This window comes from Brienomyrus brachyistius, chromosome 17 (genome assembly GCF_023856365.1).
Source record: "Brienomyrus brachyistius isolate T26 chromosome 17, BBRACH_0.4, whole genome shotgun sequence".
NCBI lineage: Eukaryota > Metazoa > Chordata > Actinopteri > Osteoglossiformes > Mormyridae > Brienomyrus > Brienomyrus brachyistius.
The window spans coordinates 13,110,060-13,135,224 of NC_064549.1; the positions used below are offsets into that span (position 1 = coordinate 13,110,060).

Consider the following 25,165-nt stretch of genomic DNA (forward strand, 5'->3'; position numbering starts at 1 on the left):
GTACAGCTCCTGTCACACACGGCTGTATGAACAATCGCTGGCTTGAAAATCATTTGTGTCATGCTTACCTCCTGCTCATTGAAAAAGTAACAAAATGTGGTGATGAAAGTCCAACTGTACTGCAGGAATACAGGAGAAAGGACAAAAATGACAAACAAGGGTTGATTAAGAGAACAGGCAAGCCCTAACTGTACCATAACATTTATTCTTGCAATAATAATAATAAACACATTTTTATAAATATTACAACTGTCTAACTGTTCATGAGACCAGAGCTCTCTGCATTCTCCTGTGGCTCATTTATGACCAGGGGAGAATGTTAATGAAACATAATTACATGCACACAGTGCTGCTGGGAAATATGCAATCCCTTAATCATGTACATTTCACGACAATCTCATTAAGGCTTTATCTAAACCCGAGTATTCAACCTGAAAACATATAAACAGAAAAATCACTGAAAGAATTCTTAGAACTAAGTGGATGTTTTACTAAAAAAAAATGCTTCAGCTATTCCAGAGCTACAAGGAGGTGCCGTTCAGGTCTCATCTCAACCATTACAGTATATTGCGTTGAGGTCTGGACATTGACTCTGTTCTTAAAAATAAATAACAACCAAAACATTTTTCTTCTTAACACATTCTTGTTTTATGTATTTGCTAGTATTGTTATGTTGCGGTACTCATTTTTGGCCATAACATTTTAATGTGGCTGTAAACTCACAGTCCAAGTGAGCTCAAGAACATCAAAGCACAGCACAACATGTAATACTCCTTATACAGACAGGAATCAAGGTACCCAGAACTCCTGGTACAGCCATTCTCCATTTTCAGCTACTGTCCTACCCTCCCAATCACCCAGCTGGTCCTTTAAATAAGTGTAAGAATTCTGGGTGTCATTAATGACTTTACCCGGAGTTGGCAATAAATTGTTATGGCAACATACTGTCATGATTTCAGCAGGGAAACAGCACCGGCGCCGTGAGATCGGGTGAACAAAGGTTTATTAGAAGGGAGACAAAACAGGAACACCGAAGGAAAGCAAGACGGACGTCACAACGTTAATGACTGGACTGGGGAAACATACTTTAACGCAGACTTAAATACATTGGACTAATCAACAACAAGAAGAAACAGCTGGTAAATATGAGGATTCCACATAAGGTAGCGGGCGGGGGGAGGGGGGGGGGCATGGCATACGGGAGGATCAGACAAGCAGGGCATGACACATACAAGCATTTAAACCACACCCTGGGTCATAACTGTCTCAGGGTCCGCGTTATAGTTTATCATTTTATGCACATATCAATTTTTAAAAATCACACATAATTTCATTAAATAGGAATTATTATTATTAAAGCATATCATTCAAAGAACTATGTTAGGTCTCAATTTTTTAAGGAATGCTATATGCACACAAATACGAAAGCCTTGTGTAGACTACACAAACTGTACAGTAGGCTGTATTTAAGCCACACACAGTCCACACACAGACCATGCTGAAAACAATCTCCATCCATCCATCCATCCATCCATCCATCCATCCATCCATCCATCCATCCATCCATCCATCCACTTTCAGTAACCGCTGGTCCTAGTCAGGGTTGTGAGGGGTCCGGAGCCTATCCCAGAAGCTATGGGCACAAGGCAAGAACAACCTAGGATGGGGCACCAACCCATTGCACGTCATACAACTTCGTGTATTTAACATGAAATGAATGGATGTTATGGGCAGGGTGGTGGCACATTGGGCAGCACTGGGCAGCACCATAGCCTTCCAACTCTTGATGGGTGGAGTTTTCCTTTCATACAGTTAGGTAAACAGTGTCCACTGTATTAGCCTTAGGATGTGCCTACTGATAGACTGGCTAACTGTCCAGGATGTCCCCCGTCTCATGCCTTCCAGGGACTGGACTCGAGGCTCACCTGCACTGGTTAAGCATTCATGAAAAATGTCTGGATGGATATGGTGACTGTCTCTTTTAGAAATACTCTTTGGGGGGCTCAACAGGTTGAAAGACATTAACATAGTCTGGGAATAGTACTGGATAAAAATATCTAATAATCGATGCACCCTAGAGCAACTTCTTTATGCTATTTTTGATTTGTAGACATGAGTGATTTTTGGAGGACCAGCTTGACCTTGTTAAGCAGTCATATGTGGCTGTCATTGTAAGATTTGCCCATGTAACTCACAAAATGGGCGCAGCCTCCTGCTGTGCATGGTGAAGGGCTGCAGAGCCCACTTCTGCTCCATTTAAGCACCTCCACTGAAAGCTGCGGTGGAGAAATCCCACTTGCAGCCGGCTATGCCATCGCCATCATGCATTTTTGCTCTGCTCCCTATTAAACGGCTGCCCCTTCACAGCCGAATCATATCATTTGAATTACTCACATCCCATCCAGCACCATAATACGTGTGTCTGCCGAAACTGCTGTCAGAGGCATGCAGCTTAATGTCACGGCTTTCGCCGCTGCTTCCGGTGGCTTACCGCGGGGGCTGCCCGTCCAGACTATCTAGTAAACCTGCCGATAGCTAAACACGCACAATAACATTAGCATCCTCAGTAAGCACTTAGTGTCAGAGTGTTCATAACAAGAAAACTATGGGAAATGGCCAGTGTGAGCTGTGTTTGCATATGTTAGCCATTTTGCCTCATTCCTTGGGTCATTAGGGCTGCGAATGCTCACTGACATGCTTCTTCTGTGTTGTTTTTCAAATTTGAAGTGTGTGTGTGTGTGTGTTTGTGTGCTTATAGGGTATCTCATTTTGAAAACACTGATTTCAGCTGAGCAGGGAAGACGGCGGATGTTGTGAGCCCCTGGGTGCCGTAGCTGGAGGCGATGTCAGACTGACGGTGATGATGTCAATGCTCAAGGTACCAGGGGAGTAGGCCGCACTGAGACAATGAAGACCTTGAGAGCTGGAGTAGGTCTCAGAGTCCTTGTGGGGCTAATTGTTTGCATTGTGAGAGAAGATTAGGGAACTCAGAAGTGACTCCTCTAGTTCAACAGCACTAATGAAAGTACATTGAAATTGTTAAAAATCAAGGTAATGTAATTAATAACATGGCATTTATATCTTCCTCACCACATTTTTTACCTCCTAAATTTCTAACTAAACATTTTCAATATCATATAAAAACCTACGCGAAGCCTTAATTTAATGTATATAACTTTCAAAATCAAAATTATATTTAAATTAAATTAATTAAGCAAATCCCATACAAATCAAAGAGAATTCAAAATAAAAGTCTTGCTTTCAGATGAAAAAAATGAAATCAATTAAAATTACAAGTAAGTGGTTTGTTAAAAAAAGAAATTAAAATGAGTGTAAATCAGTTTGTATGATCTTTATAATTATGTTTGTAATTACACCACATTGAATTAAACAGATTTGAAAGGCATATAAATAACTTTGCTAATAACACGTGTACATGATTCAGTTCAATGTAAATTCGAGATCTTAGTGCCTTTAGTAAAATTTAGCTCCACCCCCTACTGTGCCTGTAATGAACACACTGGCAGTTTGTAATGGAAAGATGCTGCTCCCTAACAAAAACTCATATCCTCTAAAAAACCCCACCAACTCTGCAGCCCTGCCTAGCTTTCCAGAGTATGTTATTTTCATAACTTCATGTCACATGACTGCATGTGACCTCTGCAAGGCATGCTGGAACTTGTATTCACATACTGAGTGTCTTACAGAAACAGGAAAACTACGTACCAAAAATTGTCCCCACAACGTCAAGATAAGAAGTGTTTTCACATTTTCGGGGACTCCATGACGAAACCCCAACCCCCACACACACACAAACACGCACACACACTATAATTAATTGAGAGAAACCAATCCACCTAAACTGCATTGGATTGTGGAAAAACCTACTCTAACACTGGGAGATCATGCAAACTGCCCACATATATGATTGAGGCTGAAATCAAGTCTAAAACGTTACCAGGGATGCTACCTAAGGGTGACACTCAACCGTTATCAGGATGAACCCAAGGGAGCACCTGTCAAATGTATCAAAAATGTAAGCTGGTAGTTAGATTGCTACCTCAAGAACAATATCAGCAAGGTTCTTCCAGTAAGTGGAGTAAGAGTAGGTAGAGTTTTATAGTTGGCTGCTTTTACCGATAGCATGGTAACCCAAGTCTAGCAATAACTAGTTCCACACTCCTCAGAGGCAGAATTGTTTTTGGTTTTGATTTTGCCAAATCAAAACCTGAGGTGGTGCGAGGATGAAGGACAGTCTCCTTGCTGGAGGGGTGCTGGTTGTGGGATGAGCTTCAGGGGTGCGGTTTAATAGCACCCGTCTCTCCTGTGCACCTGCTGTGATTGGCAGGCAGAGTAAAAGAAACCCCCGATTTAAAAGCTCTCTGGGGTGTGGGGAAGAACTTGTTACACGGAAAGTGCCAGAAGACTGCAAGTCAGCCTCACGAACTGATGTCTTCACGTGGTGCCGGTACGCTTTCCACGACTTAATGAGCCCCACGCTCCCAGACCGCTCCCACGGAGGCCGCATCATCGCTACTGATTTGCCGGTAAAGACAATATCTTCCCAAAAATCATTCTAGCTTGCTGTGATGGTCTGCGGAAGCGTGACTGAGCTCAACGTTCCACTTTGACAGCTGCGCTCACAAATTATTTCCATTTATGAAGAAATGTGCTTTAAGCTAACTGGGAACATCGGGCCAAAGAGCTGAATTTGTGTATCTGAGTTATTATAATTTATTTGAAAGAAGCATGATCATTCAACAAGAAATGCTTTAAGATAACGTGTTGTCAATACCAAGTTATACCGCTGGTGTGGATTGGCGTGTCTAGATTGTTTGTACTATGTGAACATGTTTATACGTGTTCTCAGTACCCTAACTGAAATCTAAACCACTGTGACCTTACCTGGACCTGAAAGTGGTTTGGTGGGCTGTTTATTTATTTGCTAAATGCCCTTACAACGGGGGCGGCATGGTGGTGCAGTGGTTAGTTTCAGTTTGGAAAATGGATGGATGGATGAATGCCCTTACAACACGACAGAGCAGACAGTCACAGATGTTGGATTGAGAAATTTTGTAATTCCGTACAAACAAGCGTAGATCAGGGAAAAGCAGCTGTAGCATGTGCCGCATTGTTAAAACAAATGGGGGTAAATGCTATGGTCAGGTGACAGGTGAACAAACAGCAAATGTCCCATTCACAGGATATGCCAGGTTAGCTGTTACTTCAGTACAGCTTGATTAAAGATAATAAATATAGATAAGATTGAGATTCTGTATTACTGGACTTTTTAGCCCATTTGTGTGTATATACAGCTAAATAAATCCATGTATAAGATAAACAGGTGGGGGTAGACATTCGGGGGTGAGTCCGGTGACCAGCCTGGATCTAGATTGGGTTCTGTTTTTCTTACAGACCACAGAGCACAAAACCAGTGGCGTGTACTACGAAGTGGGGTTACTGGCTTATCGGGGTAACTTGTCGGATTTAAGGTAGTCCAGGCAAAATACAAGTGAACGAATATATAGTCCATTTAAACTGTGGTACCTTAAATCCGACAAGTTATACCGATAAGCCAGTAACCCTGCTTCGTAGTACAGGCTCCAGACCTTGATGTCCTACTCCATAGCTATTCCATCCATTCATTCATCTCTAACAGCTTATCCTGCCCATAATCGCAAGCTTTAACTACTCCCAACATCCATTTTCTTCTTGTTTCGTTTTGCTTCCTTCCCAGCACCTTATTAGACCCATCTTCTTGCCCACACAAAAACAACATTCCCGTTCCTTCCTCGCACTCCCATGTGTTCCTGCTTGTCATCACGCCCAGAGCGATCCTCACGCTATATTTGTGAGATGTGTATCAAATAATTTAGTTCTACAGTAACGTATTTAACCATTGGAAAAAAAAACAAAAAAAAACGATAAACAGACTCGATGTGAAACTCCCGTCACGTCCCCAACCTGTTGGAAGATAAGTTTATTAGTCCCCAGCCCTTAATTTAAAATCTTCTTGGGATGTTATGGTCTTCGCGTGTAACAGAAATTTCAATAAAAGAAAATAATTGAATTTCCAGGAAGACAATTAAATCAATGCAATAGTTTCCAATTATGTGAAGAGCAAGGTTACGAGCTTAAGCGAATGACTCCAGGAGGTTGCATGAGAGGCCCTAGGGGACTGTCCACATCTACAGCGCGGCTGAGCATCCTTCAAGCACTAAGATATTTGTCAAGCAGTGCTCTAATTTACTGTCTGAGGCAACACAACTTATAAAATAATTGCCTGGGTCATTATTAAAATGTGGAATATAGTTTAAGGGCATAAACTTTTGGAAAGAAATAAGTCAGCTGCAGGGAATTTAATGACTTGTCTATCCGATTACGTGACATTTATTAGGAAAGTTTGTGGTGTTCTTACTTCTCCATTTTGTTCATTTTAATTAATCTGAGGGCTGCGTTCTGCTAAAATGGGAAAAAAAATGAGTAACAGAAACAGATTTCTGCATTTATAATTTATAGCAAATGTCCACGTTTTTCACTTTTTGTTGCACCCAGACGAACTCTGAATCTTCTTATTTGAATGCTTTTTAATCTAATATGACTTAACATCACAGACACCCATAATTCTAAAGACCTCCTTAGAAATTCTGAAAGTGAGACATCATGTGACCCAAGCGTCTGCTCTGTGCTTGTTGTGACACCGCAACTACTGATGCCTGGAATACAGGGCAGGTGGAGATTGTCGGCATCCTGGAGTTTGGTTAATATTCCATCCATCCATCTTCTAACCGATTATCCTGGTTAAGGTAGACCTGGGGGGACCTGGAGCCTATCCCAGGCATCATAGAGAACATGGCTGCGGTATACCCTAGATGGGATGCCAGTCCATCATAGGGAAGCTGTTAATTTAGCTTATTTCAAATGAATAAAATAAGTCTATTTTCCGGTAAAAACCATGTGCTTCCCTGATTAGAAAAGGGATTTGACAATGGACGGATAGCTTGATTGATTATAGAGGGACAGTTTAGTCTTTAGTCTTAAGATCTCACTAACAGCTATGCTATCAAATATTAAGACTTGAGTGCCAGTAATTTTATCTGTATCATTTTGGCTCTGCCAGTTCTTATGTGTTGATCCATTGCAAATAATGTAAATAAGTATGGTGTTAGGCATTTCAGGTTCAGAAGCTGCAAATCCAGGCCAAGATTTTGTTTCTCCCAACCAGTACTTTGTGACTGTAACTCTTTATGCTCAGCTGGTTGGTAGAAATAAAATCCTGGTCTGGATTTGTAGCTACTGGAGCTGAAATTGCCAAAACTAAATATGTGTTGGTGCTGAACAATGAAAACTGTGTATGTCCACTTTTTGATGATTGTGTTTTTTTACTATGTATAGAACACCCATTCTCCAGTCAACTAGCAGTGTTTGACAACTAATAGACCAGTGAAAAGATATTTAATAAAGTTATTTAGGTTAACTAGTTTATCTTTAAATTATGGTTATATGGATTATGTTATATTACAACTTTTAACAACTTAACATGAATATCTAGATTTATAGTTAACAACATTGTTAATTGTCAATATAAAATTTGATTAGTTTGTATCTTGTTCACACTGACATATTTGCGGGCAATCCATGTAAGACCATTTAATATTATATTTATTTGTGGTGCTAGAGATGTCTAATTATGTTATTTTATATTTATTTTGTAAAGGAGTTTCTTAGAAAATGCATGTTTTATGCTCCTGAAAACAGCAAAATATTTGCAAACATTTTTTGTGGGAGAATTGATGCTTTTTCTGGAAATAATATTATTGAGCAGGAACTACACAGGCATGACTGGCCCATTGCATGATGGGTAATACACAATGGTAGACCCGTTGAGCTTGAAGATCGGGGGATGCAAAACCATATATATATATATATATATATATATATATATATATATATATAATATACACATACACACACACACACACACACACACACACACTCAAAATAACCCCTTCACATTCGTGGTTTTTGTTATTTGAGAATTGGCTGTGAACAATTAAAGAACAATATTTTTGGAGTTTGAAGCAACTAGCAGGTGACACTAAGCTGAGAACTATACTGAAAATGTTTTGGATCACATAAAATCATATATAGATATTAATAATAAAAGCAGGCTTTATATGTTATCATTCAGGCTAGCAGACTCTTATACGTCAAGGTTAGGGGGCCCAAGTATTATTTGTGAATTGCCACATTTATGGGGATCTTCTGCCCCTAACCCTTGTGTATGTGTGTGTCTGTGGGGGGGGGGGGGGGGGTTCATGTATATATTACATTGTGGGAAATAATGTCCTCAGAATGTGATAGAAACCTATTATTTTGACGTTGTGTGGATCACCTTTTCGGTCCCACAAGGGGAAACAGAAAAGTCTGTGAATGCAATGAAAAGACAAAAAATGCCAAAGGCCCCCTATTTTGTTTGGTTGCCATAGAAATGAATGGAGAGTCCCCAAGATATGAATGTGTGCGTGTGTGTGTGTGTGTGTGTGTGTATATATATATACACACTGAACAAAAATATAAACGCAACACTTTTGTTTTTGCTCCCATTTTTCATGAGATGGACTTAAAGATCTACAATTCATTCCAGATACACAATATTACCATTTCTCTCAAACATTTCTCACAAATCAGTCTAAATGTGTGATAGTGAGCACTTCTGCTTTGCTGAGATAATCCATCCCACCTCACAGGTGTGCCACATCAAGATGCTGATCTGACATCATGGGTAGTGCACAGGTGTACCTTATACTGCCCACAATAAAAGGCCACCCTGGAATGTGCAGTTTTGTCTCACAGCAAAATGCCACAGATGCCACAAGCATTGAGGGAGCGTGCAATTGGCATGCTGACAGCAGGAATGTCAACCAGATCTGTTGCTCGTGCATTGAATGTTCATTTCTCAACCATAAGCCGTCTCCAAAGGCGTTTCAGAGAATATGGCAGTACATCCAACCGGCCTCACAACCGCAGACCACGTGTAACCACACCAGCCCAGGACCTCCACATCCAGCAGGTTCACCTCCAAGATCGTCTGAGACCAGCCACTCAGACAGATAATGCACGGCCCCATGTTGCAAGGATCTGTACACAGTTCTTGGAAGCTGAAAATGTCCCAGTTCTTGCATGGCCAGCATACTCACCGGACATGTCACCCGTTGAGCATGTTTGGGATGTGCTTGACCGGCGTATACGACAGCGTGTACCAGTTCCCACTAATATCCAACAACTTCGCACAGCCATTGAAGAGGAGTGGACCAACATTCCACAGGCCACAATTGACAATCTGATAAACTCTATGCGAAGAAGATGTGTTGCATTGCATGAGGCAAATGGTGGTCACACCAGATACTGACCGGTTCTGAGTCCCCAGACCCCCAATAAAGCAAAAAACTGCACATTCCAGGGTGGCCTTTTATTGTGGGCAGTATAAGGTACACCTGTGCACTACCCATGATGTCAGATCAGCATCTTGATGTGGCACACCTGTGAGGTGGGATGGATTATCTCAGCAAAGCAGAAGTGCTCACTATCACACATTTAGACTGATTTGTGAGAAATGTTTGAGAGAAATGGTAATATTGTGTATCTGGAATGAATTGTAGGTCTTTAAGTCCATCTCATGAAAAATGGGAGCAGAAACAAGAGTGTTGCGTTTATATTTTTGTTCAGTATATATATATATATATATATATATATATATATATATATATATATATATATATATATATATATATATATATAAATAACCAATTATCAAAAAACTGAACAATTATAAGACATTCAATGCAATATTTGAGTTTGCATAATCTCCTTGAGATAAAATCAGGAATATGCAGAATGGAAGTATGAACGCCATGCAGTGGGAGTGTACTTTTCATGTGTTTTTTTTTCTCCTCTTCTAAAAATGAACATTTGAATAGACTCCACAAATGGGTCAAGATTAAAAATCTGTACTTATTAATCTTAGATAGTAGTACTAAGAAAAGCAATTTTTGTCTTCATTATCAATACTTGGCAAGTTATTTTTTTTTTTACTGAGGAGGAAAAATGGACAAGCAAAGAAAAACATAACATATCTCCTGGCAAGCAGAAAGCACTACATGGGACTCCGTTTACTTCAAGTGAACGTGGAGACTTCTGCAGGTGTGCAGCCAATTAGATTTATGGAAATTGTGTCTATTTACTGCTGTGCTTGATCGTAACACGATTAGTGTGGCTTTTAATTCCATGACATCTGTTGAAGGTAAAAAAACAATTTGCTTTGGAATTATCACATCAGGTTTAACAGATATGGTCAAGTTGAAGGTGTCATGCCCTCACCAGGAAGGAATGGTTAGATGATAACATTATTATAACATAATACCATAATGTGTGACCTGCTTCATAAGTAACATAGGGATAGTTAAAAAAAAACCTCATGGGGTAAATTGACTGTGTAGAGGTTGCACCCCAGTTGTAAAAATATATTTGACTGCCTTGAATGCTGCAGTTCTTAGGACCCAGAGTTCTGCTGGTTTAAGTGGGAAGAACTGAAAGAAGCAGTCCATTATTTTATGTGACTGCTCAATGAAGCCTGTGAGAAAATATTTTAATACTAAATTTGAAGGTAACTCTTTATGCCATTGGCTCGGTTGTTCACAAACTGGAACGGAGATGTGGGGTTCATTCTGGGTGGGCAGCCCGAGTTATAAAGCATTCCGGCTTTTCGGAATTTTCTGTCTGGGGCCAGGTGTTGCAGCAGGGCAGGGATCGATGCCTTTAGATGCTAGTTTGCTCACTTAATTGACGGAGAAGGCGGTCAGTTATTTATCGTGCTTCAGAGCAGTGCAAGGCCCTTCCACTCTGAAAGAGAGGGAGACTGAATTTTCTGGAACATTTTTTTTCCCAATGCCGTCTGAGTACCAGAATGGCAGAAACAATGAGGGTTTTTTTTATATGGACACTTACAGACTACAATGGCTGGGTTCTGCGTCACGTCTGATTAAGGTAATTGAGAGAGAAGGGGGTTTGAATTTAACAACTTTACAGGGCGGACAGGGGCAGTCAGGTCTGGAATTTTCTTTCGGAGAAACTGTAGAATGCTAGAATGAATAAGACTGAGCTCAAGATAACTGTGCAGCCATAAATAAACTGGAGCTTCCCAGCCGTGCTTAATTAGGGGGACGCAAGGACAGCAAATTAGCTCTTTTCACTGAGAGCTGGTTAGCAAATGGCCACATGTCTTGACTGACCAGTCTGGTTGACACAGCTGTGAGCCTGTGAAACTTTCCAGTTAAATGGTGCAAAGTTTGCATCATCTACAGTAGGGGGCAGAGAGATTATGGTGCGGAGGACGGGAGAGGGAGGGCATGTTCTTTTCTGTACTCGGGAAAAGACGAGCCTGATGCAGGAAAAGCCAAGTATAAATGGACCAAGTTACAAGACATGATTTGTTGAAATTGTCTATAAACAATTTATATACAGTCGCCCTTCCACATTCATGAATTTGACATTTGACATGGGAATAGTTTTGGAGCTTTCCAAAAGATCTCAGTAACTCACAGAGAACAACTAAGTGAAAAACAGTACTGAAAATGATTTGGATCCCATAAAAATCGAATTCTATCTATCTATCTATCTATCTATCTATCTATCTATCTATCTATCTATCTATCTATCTATCTATCTATCTATCTATCTATCTATCTATCTATCTATCTATCTATCTATCTATCTATCTATCTATCTATCTATCTATCTATCTATCTAGTGTTTCATATTTTTCAGTGTATCTTTTAAAATCAAATATTTTTTACTGCATCTTCATGTGTTAGCAGTCACTGTAAGTTGCAGTAAATTTCACACTTTTCTGTGCCTCTAATTTTGCTTTTTTAATAATGGGTCCTAAAAGCTGTGTACCCAGTGCATACAGTATTAACTTTATACATACAGGGGCATCATTCATATGGTTTGTATATTGTATGAAAAGGTCTAGGTCTAGATAGGAAATGACTGTACTATTTGTTTAGAAATTGGTGATAAAAGGACTTTTTATATTATCATTCAGGCTGGCAGACTGTTATGGGTTGAGGTTGGGGGCCCAAATACTATTTATGAATTTTCTAATTCACAGGGATCTTCCACCCCTAACCCTCACAGATGTGAAGGAGTGACTGTATATTTCTTTATATTTTCTTAACTTGCTAGGATATCTTTATAGGCAAGTTCGATATGATTGGTCCCGAAGCATGATGCGCCTTTTTATAATGTTAGGAATAGAGCCATTCATAAAGTAAAAAAAACACACTCTTAATATACTGGGATTCTGCCTAATTGATACACAACAGTTAAGAACAAGAAAATAGTGAAGGATACCATGGATCGAGACTTAATAACTCTATCCATCCAGCATCTTCTAATCGCTCATACAGTACAGAGTGACAGTGAACCTGGAGCCTATCCCAGGCATCATAGGGCACAAGGCAGGGGGCGCCCTAAACGCGATGCCAGGGCAAACACACACATTACAGACAGTTTAAAGATGCCAGTTTGTCGAACTGCATGTTTTTGGACTGTGGGAGGAAGCCCGCATAACACTGGGAGAACATGAAAACTCCACATAGAAGACATTTAAACCCCCAACCCCAACGACAAGGTGTGAGTCAACCATGCTGCCCGCTGAGCTCCGTGCTGCCCACACAAAATAATTGCCAAACCAATTTTCTTTTTGACACAAGAAAAGAAGGCACAGCAGATAGCAAGATTAAAGACTGCATAATCCTTTTCTGAAAAGTTACAATTGGTCTGGCAATTATCCTCAAATTCACAGTGAAATACACACACATACACACCAGTGCACCGTAGATTTATAAATTAAATTTGCTAATTTTATAACTAAAAAATGTGTCACGATTTAGATTTAAATGATTAACAATACAGAAAATATTATTGTTATTCATTGCTGATTGATTTATGGAAATTTAGGGACTGTTGATTGATTTATGGAGATAACCAAAATCAGGCATAATTATATGTAATTAATGTGTAAATTACATTGACTGATGGTTGTAATCTATAAATTGCTTTAATTGGGTAATTGTTTTGCAGTCATATTTAGATTTTTCAGGTGCTGGCTATTTTCAGGCTTAACATTTAAAGTATATACTGCGACACATTTAAAAAAATGATCTTTTTATCATTTTCTGTTTATCCCAAAATGTTCTTACCTGTTGTGAAATAATCATACAAGGCTTATCATGAGCACATGGCCATGTTCATAAGTGGACTATAAGTAATTGCCCGCCCAATTTTGCCTTTGACATGGTAAAAGAAACAGCAGCAGATTAGAGTAGAGCAAAAGATTAAAAGATGTTTCTAATCCTTTGCTGAAAAGTTATGACTCTCCTGGCAATTACCCTTAGACAACACAGACATAAGAATGCATTTTCAAACAAATTACTCATTGGACATTTAAGAAGCTTCCAAAATGCAAAATCCTCAAAATGTAACACAAGGAGACAACCATGAAAGAAAACTTCCATTCATATTTCCCATCATGTCCTAGCCTGGAATTTCAGTCAAGCTGGCCCTCAGATCCTTCATTACTTCAGTTGAAACTGGCTGAGTATCCTTAAAAAAATGCATCTTTACAGGTGACAACGGATCACTGCCCTGAACCCAGTTTAAGGTAAAAATGAGAATTTGGATAGAACATAATTAAGTCATTTGGCATGTTTGTTCTGAACTGCTTCCAAAGGATGGATTTACAGAGACTCTCCTTTCAATTGCTTGCCAACATGTTGCGTGTGTCAGGGCTACTGATGGACCTGTCAACAATAATTCCAGTAAAGATGAGTTGGGCTGTGGTTTTTTTATTCCGGTGAAATATCACAATACTTTAAATAGATTGTTGGTATTGTAGAATGGTCTGTCACTTGTAAACCTCGGGAGGGATTACTAAGGCTAAATCAGAAGGAAGACTTAAGGAATTAGCTGGAGTATAAACCTTCAAAGCTTACTTTAATGAATATCCCTCCACCCTTAATCAAACTGCGGAGATGAAAGGCAGAGCACACCTATTAGCTAGACTATGAAGAATCTCCTTAACCTGACCATCCTCAAATGCATCATCTCCTTCACTGTAAAATACTCCTCCAGAGCAATGATGTTTTTTTTTAGCTGAAGTCAGTTTTCTCATTCTTAAAGGGATGATGTTTTATTAAGACTGGTATTGTATGAGTAAGTCTTTGACAAGTACTGGTTTTTCTTTCATGTTAAAACTTGAGGAATTCTGACTGTGTTGTTGGTTTCCCAAGTTTATCACTTATGTTGAGTGTGTGTATATAAAGTATACAGTGTCAGCCAAAAGTATGGACGTGTCAAGCCTCCTACAAAGGAGAGTGATAGTGTCACATCACATGACCTGGGCGTCAGACCTAGACACAGCAGAAATGGTTTTGGAGAAGTTTGACAAGAGAGGGAACGAAAAGCGGCCAGTGAGTCTGCAGACAGCTGTAAAAATGTCCCCGGAGACCATGAAAATGTCGTAGAAGAGAATGTAAGGTCAGCCAGTACTTGGAACAATTGGGGTTAAGGGCCTTGCTCAAGGGCCCAATGGTGGGATCACTCTGTTCACCCAAAGTTTTAACCCGGCAATCTTCTGAATCCCAACCCCTAGAGCTGCCCCACCCCTCAAGTAGTACAAATTAGGGAAGGTGGACCCAACTTTTAACTGGTACTGAATGTAAAAGTTTCCTAATGCCACAAAAATGAGAATTCACTATGAATAAGGCTTAAAATCATTTCCGAAGGAAAGGAAATACAGCAGAACCTCGGAAGTCAAACACCTCTTAACTTGGACATTGAACGGGTCTGTGGAATTCCTTTCAACTTGTACCTCGGCCTAAATCTTGCAATTTGACCTTTCCTGCTAAAACTTCTATGGGTCGAGATGCATTCAACACTACCAATTCAGATCTCAAACGGTTCGGTTGAGAAAAATCTAGATGCAACTCCACCAAAAACTCGGAACACGACAAAACAGACCTGCTAAAACTTGTATGGATCGAGGCGCATCACGAATGCGCTGAAACAAAGGCAAACGGACCTACTGGGATGCTGATGCCTATGAATAACTCTCAGCCTCACAGTACCTCTTGACTGAGTTTGACATGCAAAACCTGAGTTCCTGTATTCGGTGTGAATTTTCTTGTACTTTATCTACAGTACACTTACTGATACATTAATCATGCCCCCTAAGAAAGTGAGCAGTGATAGCTGCAAACCAAAGAGGAAAGTAGTGAAAGTAACTGTACAGCTTAAAAAGGAAATTATAGCCAGACTTGAAGGTAGTGTGTGTGCGTCTGCTCTCGCTTCAGAGTATGGGATCGTCATTTATTTACTGAATACTGCTTTTGTATGTGTGCTTTTTCATGTGTGTATTAGTTTTATATTGATTGTTAATGCATTTTATCATTAGCTAGATAAGTACATAAGTTTGAGTAGGCAATCATTTGGGGGTCTGGAACGGATTAAATTCATCTACATAATTTCTTATGGGGAATTTCGACTTAGACCTCAACTAAATCACAACTCGACCAGCCTTCTGGAACAAATTAAGTCCTAAGGTACCACTGTATTTCACAAAATATGTATTTGCTGGTACAACATGAAGTCTCAGATCAAACATTTATGAACAGGGACCTGAAAAGTCGAAACTTACAAACAGAAAAGAAACACTCTCCACAGATTGTTTTCATGGCAAAAGCTCAAGGAGTGCTATTTACCTGTGAATAAGTCATCACCATGGTGACAGGAAATGTTGGTGAGGTAATGTGATGTGAATATTACAGACACTATTACTGTCTCCCACAAAATCCTAAGGGACCTAAAACTTGTAATGGCTCAGAAATGTCAATCGCCCAACAGATACTGAATAAGATGTGTAAACGAAGTCTCTAAAGTCTTGATTTATGTAAATCATCGCTTAAATATTTTTGAGTTTTTGGCAAAACATTATTAACTTCTGCAAGTGCTGACAAAATAGCACAACCATTTCAATTAGAGAAGATGTGCCCACATTGCTGAGGGAGACAGAATTTGTCCCCATATTGCCATATTACAAGAGGAGCTCTCCCACAATTCCTGGTGTAAATCATTCCACTCCCCCACAATTCCTGTTGCAAATCAGGTAGCTTATCCATCCATCTTCCACAGACACTTATTGCTACCCGGTTGCAATGCGTTTGGAGCCCATCCCAGAAAGCACAGATGCCAAGCCAGTGTGGGGCACGCACTCACACACAGATACACACCAAGTGTGACTGACAGAAGACCAATTCCTCTAATCCCGTATTTTTTGGCTTATGAGAGAAAACCCGCACAAACACAGGGTGATCATGCACTTCACAAGTCATACACATGGAGCCATGAATGAAACCCACAATCCCCAGTTGAGCTGTGGGGGTCCACGGCACTACCCGCAGAGCCACCACGCCGCCCTCCCAGTGCCTTATGTTCATTGGAATTAACCCCGATGCAGCACGAGCTTCACCATAGGGAGTGTGCATTTCTCAGCCCTATATCTAGCTTTTAATCAGCCCCAAGCCTCTAGCCCTGCACCATTCGGACGCCGCAGCCACCTTCTGTGGGGACTCTTCCTCCCACATGTCCCTGGCGCTGTCTGCAGTTTATTTTTCACATGGATGTTTATGTTGTACGCATGTCGTAAGGGATGCAATTTTATTTTTAATTCTCAACTGACAAACCTAACTAGAATATGGTGACGGGGAATAAATGTATGCTAGAAAGTGTGTACCCCTCAATAATGCACCTAGTATCAATAAAACTACAACAAAAATAATAATAATACAATAATAATAGTCCACCCATCCATCTTCCCCAACCACTTATCCAGTACACAGTTGCTAACCATAATAATAATAATAATAATAATAATAATAATAATAATAATAATAATAATAATAATGCATTTCTCCATACAAATGGTTGATTTCAGTAATTAACATATGCAAATTAAGTGGTAAATATAGCGCAAAAAAGTATTGTGAGGTAATTAGGGGTAGCCCTCTGATGTTTGAAGATACATAGAACCAATTTTCTTATGCAAATTAAACCAATTATTAAATGCCTATAAGAAATGGTTTGACCTTCCACAATTCTGCATATTAATCTTGTTTTCAAAAGTTTTAAGCTTCATTTCAGCCCTTCCTGTGAGAAATGAAACATCGGGAAGCAGTGACATGGACTGAATGAAGCAGTGGAATTATAGTTAATCAAAATAGGCATTTATTAATTTATTTAAGCTGTATACCTGCTTGCTAATCAACAGACGTTATCTCCTTATTAAAAACCTTCTTGCTGAGAAATCATTATGCATGTGTGGGGAAATCTTATTGGTTGAATCAACTGTCTATGATCATCTTATTGCCCATATTTCTCTTTATGGAAATTTCATTGGCCACAAAAACAGTTTATTAATATCCCATTGCAAATATCTTTGCTTTAGACTGAGATTCATCTTATCTATCTAAAATCTCAGTTCTTTAGGGCTGCAACTTCATTGTATATCTTCTCCAGAGGTACTTCTGGAGCTGTTAGTAAAGGATATGGGTCAAAGTACTGCTTTATCTACTGATCGTAAAGGTCTGGTTTTAAGCAAATTAGGGCTGCTGAAAAAGGTTATAGAACACATCCGTGACAGAGATCCAAGTGCATAGCAGATTCCAGACCTAAGATGTTCACCATGTATGCCTTGGCAGCCGAGACAAAATGCACTTTGGTCTTGACAGGTAAGAAGGGAGACTTAACAAGCTCACCAACTTAATATCACTGTCACCTTCCTTTGCAGCATGGAGCTCAGAGCATTTTGAGATTTCAATCAGATCTATTGTTCCTTTGTGAACTCCAGATAATGAACTGAAATTATGGAGGAGTGCAAGAGATCAGCCAATTGCTGTGATGATTTACATTTCAAGGTGTTTGTTGTGATTATCTAAGGATTGTTAAATGTATACATTATATATAACTTATGTTTAATGCTGAAAAAAACCCTTTTGCAAAATAGAGTCATATTAAAATATGCATCCCAAAGAAATACAAATGTTGAAAGTACTGATAGAAGAACTAGGAAATTTAAAAAATAAACAATATCGGACATTTAATTGAGTAAATATTCAGTTTTAGTAAATTTGAGTAAATATTCAGTACGGTATCAGCCAAATTCATTTATACTCTACATATATATTTTGTCAAATATTCTGAAATAAATTGGTATTAAATACCAATTCAAATTGTTTTGTTTTTAATTTCTATTAAAGCAGTCCAGTAGAAAAGTAATTAATTAAATTTTTAAAATCAACCCGATTATTGACTTTGGGGAAGTAATACCTGTAACGCCTATTAATGCTTCATTCATCGTTTCTCACACCTACTTGTCCTATGCAGGGTCATGGGGGTCCGGAGTCTATCCAGGAAGCAATGGGCACAAGGCAGGGAACAACCCAGGAAGGGGTGCTAATCCATCACAGGGCACACTCATTATTCGCACATAGCCTGCAATGTTGTCACATTGTCACATATGGGTTAAATGCAGAGGACACATTTCATTGTTGTGCACTATGTACTGTGGCGTGTCAACAATGACAATTGATCACTAAATTCACTAAATTCTAAATTTTACCTGATCATTTACCACACACTTCAACTGCAAGGAACTTTTCAAATGTTTCAGTAGTTTCCTTGCTGCTGTTGCTGCTACTGTTCTGGTTGGGACTCATCTCTTGATAGAACAGTACAGAAGAGTCTGGAATGCTGACATCATTACCTTGATGAAAGACCCACAACCTCTGATGAAGATCCATTAATCTTGAACATTTCAAACCAGTATACCTTGAAAACCAAATGGTTTCATTATACGACGCACAGATTCAAGGCTCCCGAGCAGAAAAACAACCCGGCACATTACTGAACCTCTGTCTTTAACTGTGGGTAGAGAGAGCTCTGGTTGTGTTTCCATTGTTCATATAATATTTAACTATGAAGATTTCTTGTGTTTCTTCTGAGGCCTATCTTCTCCATCCTTCTAGGTGTACTGTCCAGTGGATGGTATACGTTTAACCAATTCCTCCAGTCTTAAGGACCTTGTGTATAATACTTGTTCAACAACTCATGCCAGCCTTCAATGAGATCCTTTCCGCTTATGCCAACATTCTAGGTAGTTGACAGAAGTACCATAAGCAAATTCGTAAGAGTAATGCGTCCTGTGAAAAAAGGGAATGCCAAGGTCTCTGTTCCCTCATAAACAGTGTGATTTGTCGCCTCGTAAATTCCCACATTTGGTAATAATCACGGATAGTTCTTTTCTCTTGGCCACCACAATAATGTCAGAGCAGAAATTAAGCTTTTGTCTCACTTTAAAACTTAAAGAATCAGGACTGTCGTGTAGTCAGAACCCATCTGCAACGCAGCTGAGGTGAGGAATGCAGGAAAGAGAATCAGCTGTCAAAAGTTCAAACCGAATTTTATTAATGAACTTAGATTGTTTTTTTTGTTTTTCCCAAGCTACTGTTTTAGCAATTCAAACCATTAATTCAAACCAATAGAAGGGTGAAGGCCATAAAAGTTTTTTTTTTTTTACTTTCAATTAATTTCAGTAGGTGTAGCAAAAATTAGACAGTAAATCAGACTAAATTGTCTAAAAAACATGCCCTGTATATGTATATATTGCAGAGGGATATATTTACATTTGCCATTCAAAAAAAAATCCTAACATAGATGTAAATAAACAATTAGAAATGGAATTTAAGTCTTTACACTCAGCCAAGGGTTTAATGCCACATGCATAATTTCATCCTGCTTCCTCGTCTTTGAAGTATTTGCTGAAAATCCTCGTACAGAGGTCACCGAAAACAATTTGCATCTGATAACCGCCGAGCCCCGAAAATGCCCAGCCGAACAAACTTTGAAGTGCAGCCAGCATCAGCGGGAGCAGATAACCGTCGGGCCGGGAGGAGGTGAGAGGGGCGGCCGGCAGGGGCGCGTGGTAATCCGCAGACCACCTTCGATTTGCCGCTGCCCCCCATGGGCTGGGCACGGCCCCTGCCCCGCACCCCCAGACCCTCAGGCAGACCTCCCCGTCGCTCCAGCCAGATGGTCTCTGTGTGGCCAAAGTCGGCAGTGCCTCTGCGAGTTGTGGCCCCCGGGAGCCCACTCCCGCACGCACACGTGTCTGTCAGCAAGGTTAATGGCGTGCATTTAACACAAACGCCCCAGAACAGGTGCTTGGGTCCCCGCTGATAATGACCGGCATTAGTGCTGCGGACGACGCTCTCATTCTAATGGCCTGACAGGTTGGATAATCTCCTGGGTGCCTCCTTACTTACATTGTACTTTTGTGATATCAGCAACCTCCCCCCCCCCACTTCGCCCCATGCAAATCATACACTCACATGTAAACAGTTTCTTAAATCATAGTCATTTAGTGTATGGCCTTTTTAATTGGATAAAACTGCACGGCACTTCATGCCTCCCCCTGCCACCCCATCCATGGTCTATGGTCTTTCCTTCAGAAGCCCAGGTCCTTAACCGCTGATCCCCAGTGTGTGAGGCCTGAGTTAATGTGCCCCACTGACACTGCAAGTTCATTGTTATAAACTGCGTACGTCACTTAGTAACCTTAGTAACGGTAACAGGGCACTTAGGAATAGCAATAAGGTTGACGGATGTCCTAATTGGACTTCAGGGTGATTATTTATTTATGTATGAACACTGAGAGTTAAATCACACTTTGCGCTACCCCATAATAAAGCTAGGCACTGCATTGGTAGATGGTTTCTGAGAAGTTATTAAACATTTTGTTATACTAAGTCACACAGTCGAAGCTCACTGACCAGATCCTGTTTTGTTTATTGTTATTCTCTCATGCAAGCAACTCTGTGGCCAGATCCTTTTTTAGTCTCCTTATGTTTTCTGAATACAATCTATCTAATGTACCTTCGGGATCATAAAGGTGGATCGTGGTTGTTAGAAGGCAGTGTAGTCACAGTGTAGTCATGTCTTGCTCATGTGCTCTAGTTGTTTTTTTATGGAATTAGGTCTGCTGTATTTGTATAGCAAAGAGCCTTTTTAAAGAACATTTACAATATGGGAGTAAAATATTCTGAGGAAGAGCAATGTTTATAGCATTTGGGAAAAAATGAAAAGTAGAGTAGGGATGAAAATATTAATAGGTGTTTTTTTCTGCAATATTAGGGAGATGAAGGTCTTTCAATGGACATCTCAATTTTTTATACCATAACCCTATATTTCACTGCTTTTGGTCCACAGCAACTCACCTGATGGAGCAGCTACCCTGTGCACCAGAACATTCTGGATGTTATGGACTCGAGCAGCGTAACCTCTGTGTGAAATATGTCTCCGGGATTCTGTACCCATGGCTTTGCTGTTCCACATTCAACGTGGTATTAGACTTCAAGACAGGAAAAGATGCCAGTCCAAATCCTGAGGAAAAAAAGGATAATTTCTGTCTGTTAGTGGAGCAATTAGACTTAAAACCTGGTTATATGGATATTGTTACGGATATTCACCACTTAGTGTCCATCCGCAGTGTTCCATAAAAGTCCACGGTTGTGCACATACCAAAAAAAACACGCCATATTAACTAAATACTAAAATGTTGGATTCATAAAACTATTATATTGAAACAGATAAATGAAATGCATGTCAATGTTCATAGCGACAAACAATATAAAACACACCCAATAATTTTCTTTTTGATTTTCTTAATATAGGTCTCAGTACCACTTGTTTTGGTTTCAAGACTGGGGTATTGATCGTCTTGTGTTCTCAAATTAACTTGCCGCTTTCTCAAAATTAATAGTTTTTAACACACCAGCAGTTCTTTGATTTGTGCTGATATGGGGAAAACATCCTGGAACACCTTGAGTGGACGCCAATGAGTGTGACGCTGGGCCAAAGGGATACAATTTGCAAAAAAAAAAACAAAAAAAAAAACAAGAGGTGTTGTTTGTAATCTTGTCATTCTTAAGGCTTTAGGAAAATGCCAAAACAAAATAGATGTGGAAATGCATTAGAAACACTCAACAGAATGAGGCGTGTTCTACTCTGGAATCTCACATATTAATTTGGGCCACAAACATACATCCATTCTGTTTAACCTAGGGTCACTGTGGGCCTGGAGCCTATCCCAAGAAGCAAAAAAACTCCCTGAAGTGAACGCCTGTGCTTGGCAGGGCAAACACCTACACCATATGAGTAATTAAGAGATCCAGTTGATCTAACTGTATGTCTTCCTTTTTAGTTGTGGGAGGAAACTGGAGAGCCTGAAGGAAAACACAGGAACACAGGAACGCACAACACAGGAAGAACACTGTTGTAGCACTTAAACAATAATATGTTGAAAAAGCATGATGTTCAGGCAATGATAATGACAATATGAATTACATTTAAAAAAAATCAAACTCATTGTATTGCTTTAACTGAACATTGCAGAGGATTCACATCCCTAGGTAACAACACTTTAACAATACACTGTAAAAATGACATTGAACCATTGAACTGAGGATGTTCACACTAATTTATAAAAAATAAATTACATTTCTTCAGAGACAGTCCATTCAAAAGCAATATCTACATTTGCATCGCTAGACCCAGGCTGGGATCTTATTTTCTAAACAGAAAAAGTAATCAGCTGAATCTGGTTGTTACCCCATTCCTCTTCAATTTCAGTGTCCTGCCCCCATCTCCCGCTCCTTCCGTGTGCCACGCCCCCTCCTTAACTTCGTGTGGATTCCCCGAGTTTACCAGCTGTTTCTTGTTGCTGTTATTAGTCTGGTGTATTTAAGTCTGCGTTTAAGTTTGTTTCCCCAATCCGGTCATTGTAAAGTCGTTGCGTGTTTTTACTTGCTTGTCTCTACCCTTTTGATTAAACCCCGTGTTTCCTGATTTCCTGACTGCCGCTCCTCTGTCTCCAGTCTGCGTCCCGCACACGCTGAGACATTCACATAGTAACTTGTGCTTTTAACTCTCAAAAATTGAAAGGTGGTGAACTATAATACTCTTTATACCAACATACGAAAAATAAAATTTATTAAACCAGAAAGTCAAATCATATTTTCTATATTAGTAAATGGGGTGACTACCTTGCATGTTATAATTATGACAGCACCAGGGCATATCAAAAACACAAGGGGATGAGGGCAAGCAAGAACGGAAGAAAGAACAGAAAATGAAATTGAGAACCAGTCATATTAACATGTACCCAACATTCACAAACTGCTACTGAATGAATTAAACAACAGGAAAGTCACAATGCATCAGAATAATCAAGAAAATCATCCCATAAAAGCAATTGCATTAAAATTTTTAACATCATACTGAGAACTGACACAGCGTGGTGTCACAAATAAAAATACTTTGTGAAAAAGATGTCATGATTACAAAAAAAGAAAACTGTCTCAGCTCAATTTAAATTCTAGTTAATTACAAAATGACTTGATTCAAGGAGCCCAATAAATTAGCACTACTCCAACTGGAGGTAATTAGACTATTTATAAAGACCAATTAAAATTTCCTGAAGGCACATGTCTGCAGAATGAAACATTCCTCATACATGAAAATGCATGAAAATATCATATTAGCACTTGATATTTTATTAGAGGAATTACACGATAAAATGTTTTGAATGAGTACTCTTTAAGTAACAGAGAATAACTATGCATAGCAATGACGTTTTATAACACCATGAGTGGTTTTTATTGTGAAGGAAGCTGCTTTCTGTTTTTACAAACATTTCCATAACCATTTGGAAAATCAAATGCCTGGAACAGAAGAAGCTAACAAGACCTTTGACAGGAAGGTGGAGCAGCATGTGTAAAGATGTTATCAATTGTCTGGGGCTTGGGGGCCATCTTGTTTGGCAATCCAGAGCAACTCCTTGACAAAAGTGTATTTTTATACATATTGACAAAATATTGTTACACAAAACATGAAAACATATGAATAAAACATGTGTACCTCTGCACAGTATTTATTCACTGGCAAGGCATGCGGTGACCAGAAACTGGTCAATTTTATCTGAAGCCAATGGCAGATGGCATTAAACCAGCCATGGTATTAAGCTTAGGTTCTGAGTCTCTGTGTTGAACATGTGAAAAATAAAAGCTCAACTTCAGTGTAATGCTTCTGAGAAAAGTACCAGATGGACGATAAACCCAGGGCTACCTTTAAACACATCCATTAAATAAGGTATTCTGATCATACTTCATACTCATGAGGGTCTGTTTGACAAGAAAGGTATAGGAGCTTTTCAGGAGGTAAAAGGAGTTTTAATTAGCAGGAGGACTGTGAGAAGACTAGAAATATGTTTGCTCACCATGTCCTAGAGCACAGTACACTCTCGCAGGAAGACTTGTGTCCACTTTGAATTGTTGTATTGCACAGAGCTTGTCCTCCATTCACCCTCCGTGCGTCCCAGCCTGTCAGGAGGACGGCCGTGAACTTGTGTCAGCTTGCAAAGGCTCTGTGGGCCCATGTGATAATAACGTGAGGAGAAGTACCTCAGAGTCGGTTGGTGAAGTGACTGCTCTTTCTGGGATACCTACCATTTAAGCTCATTAGAGCGCCCTCATGCAGGTAAGAATGCAGCTCATGTGTTCTGGGGAGAGCAAGGGAGCCAGCTCAGGGTAGCAGCGTAGGTGTCAACGTTATGAATATCTGCTGCGTGGCTATTGTTTGTGCAGTGTCAGATGAGATATTCAAAACATCTATCCCTCCATCCATGTTCACCCAGTACAGAATCACGGTGAGTCTAAGGCCTATCCAAGGAAGAAAAGGATACAGGACACCCTGTATGAGTTCTTAACATTCACAAAAAAGCACACAAAAAGATCACTTTTTTAATTTTGAAATCATAATTGTGAGGAGGCGAATATCATATAGAAAAAAATCATGTAAAGCACATTCTGCAACTTACAGCCCTCAGAATTCGGCGCAATTTCATTTTTTATTCAGATACAGTAGAGCTGTTAAATATTTTACAAGCTCGGCAGCTAATGCTAATCACTCGAAACAATTAAAATGCAACACA

At 39.6% G+C, this 25,165-nt stretch overlaps 1 long non-coding RNA gene across 1 annotated transcript in view; it reads right to left on the reverse strand.

Moving 5' to 3' along the window:
• Positions 1 to 24,885, reverse strand: part of LOC125711340 (uncharacterized) — a 55,910-nt gene extending 31,025 nt beyond the window's left edge. Inside the window, exons 1-3 of the long non-coding RNA XR_007383000.1 lie at positions 24,681 to 24,885; positions 24,452 to 24,598; positions 21,393 to 21,558 (exon numbers count right to left, since the gene is read on the reverse strand). This is a non-coding gene — a long non-coding RNA (uncharacterized LOC125711340). The remainder of the gene's footprint in view (positions 1 to 21,392; positions 21,559 to 24,451; positions 24,599 to 24,680) is intronic.
• Between the last annotated feature and the right edge of the window lie 280 nt (positions 24,886 to 25,165).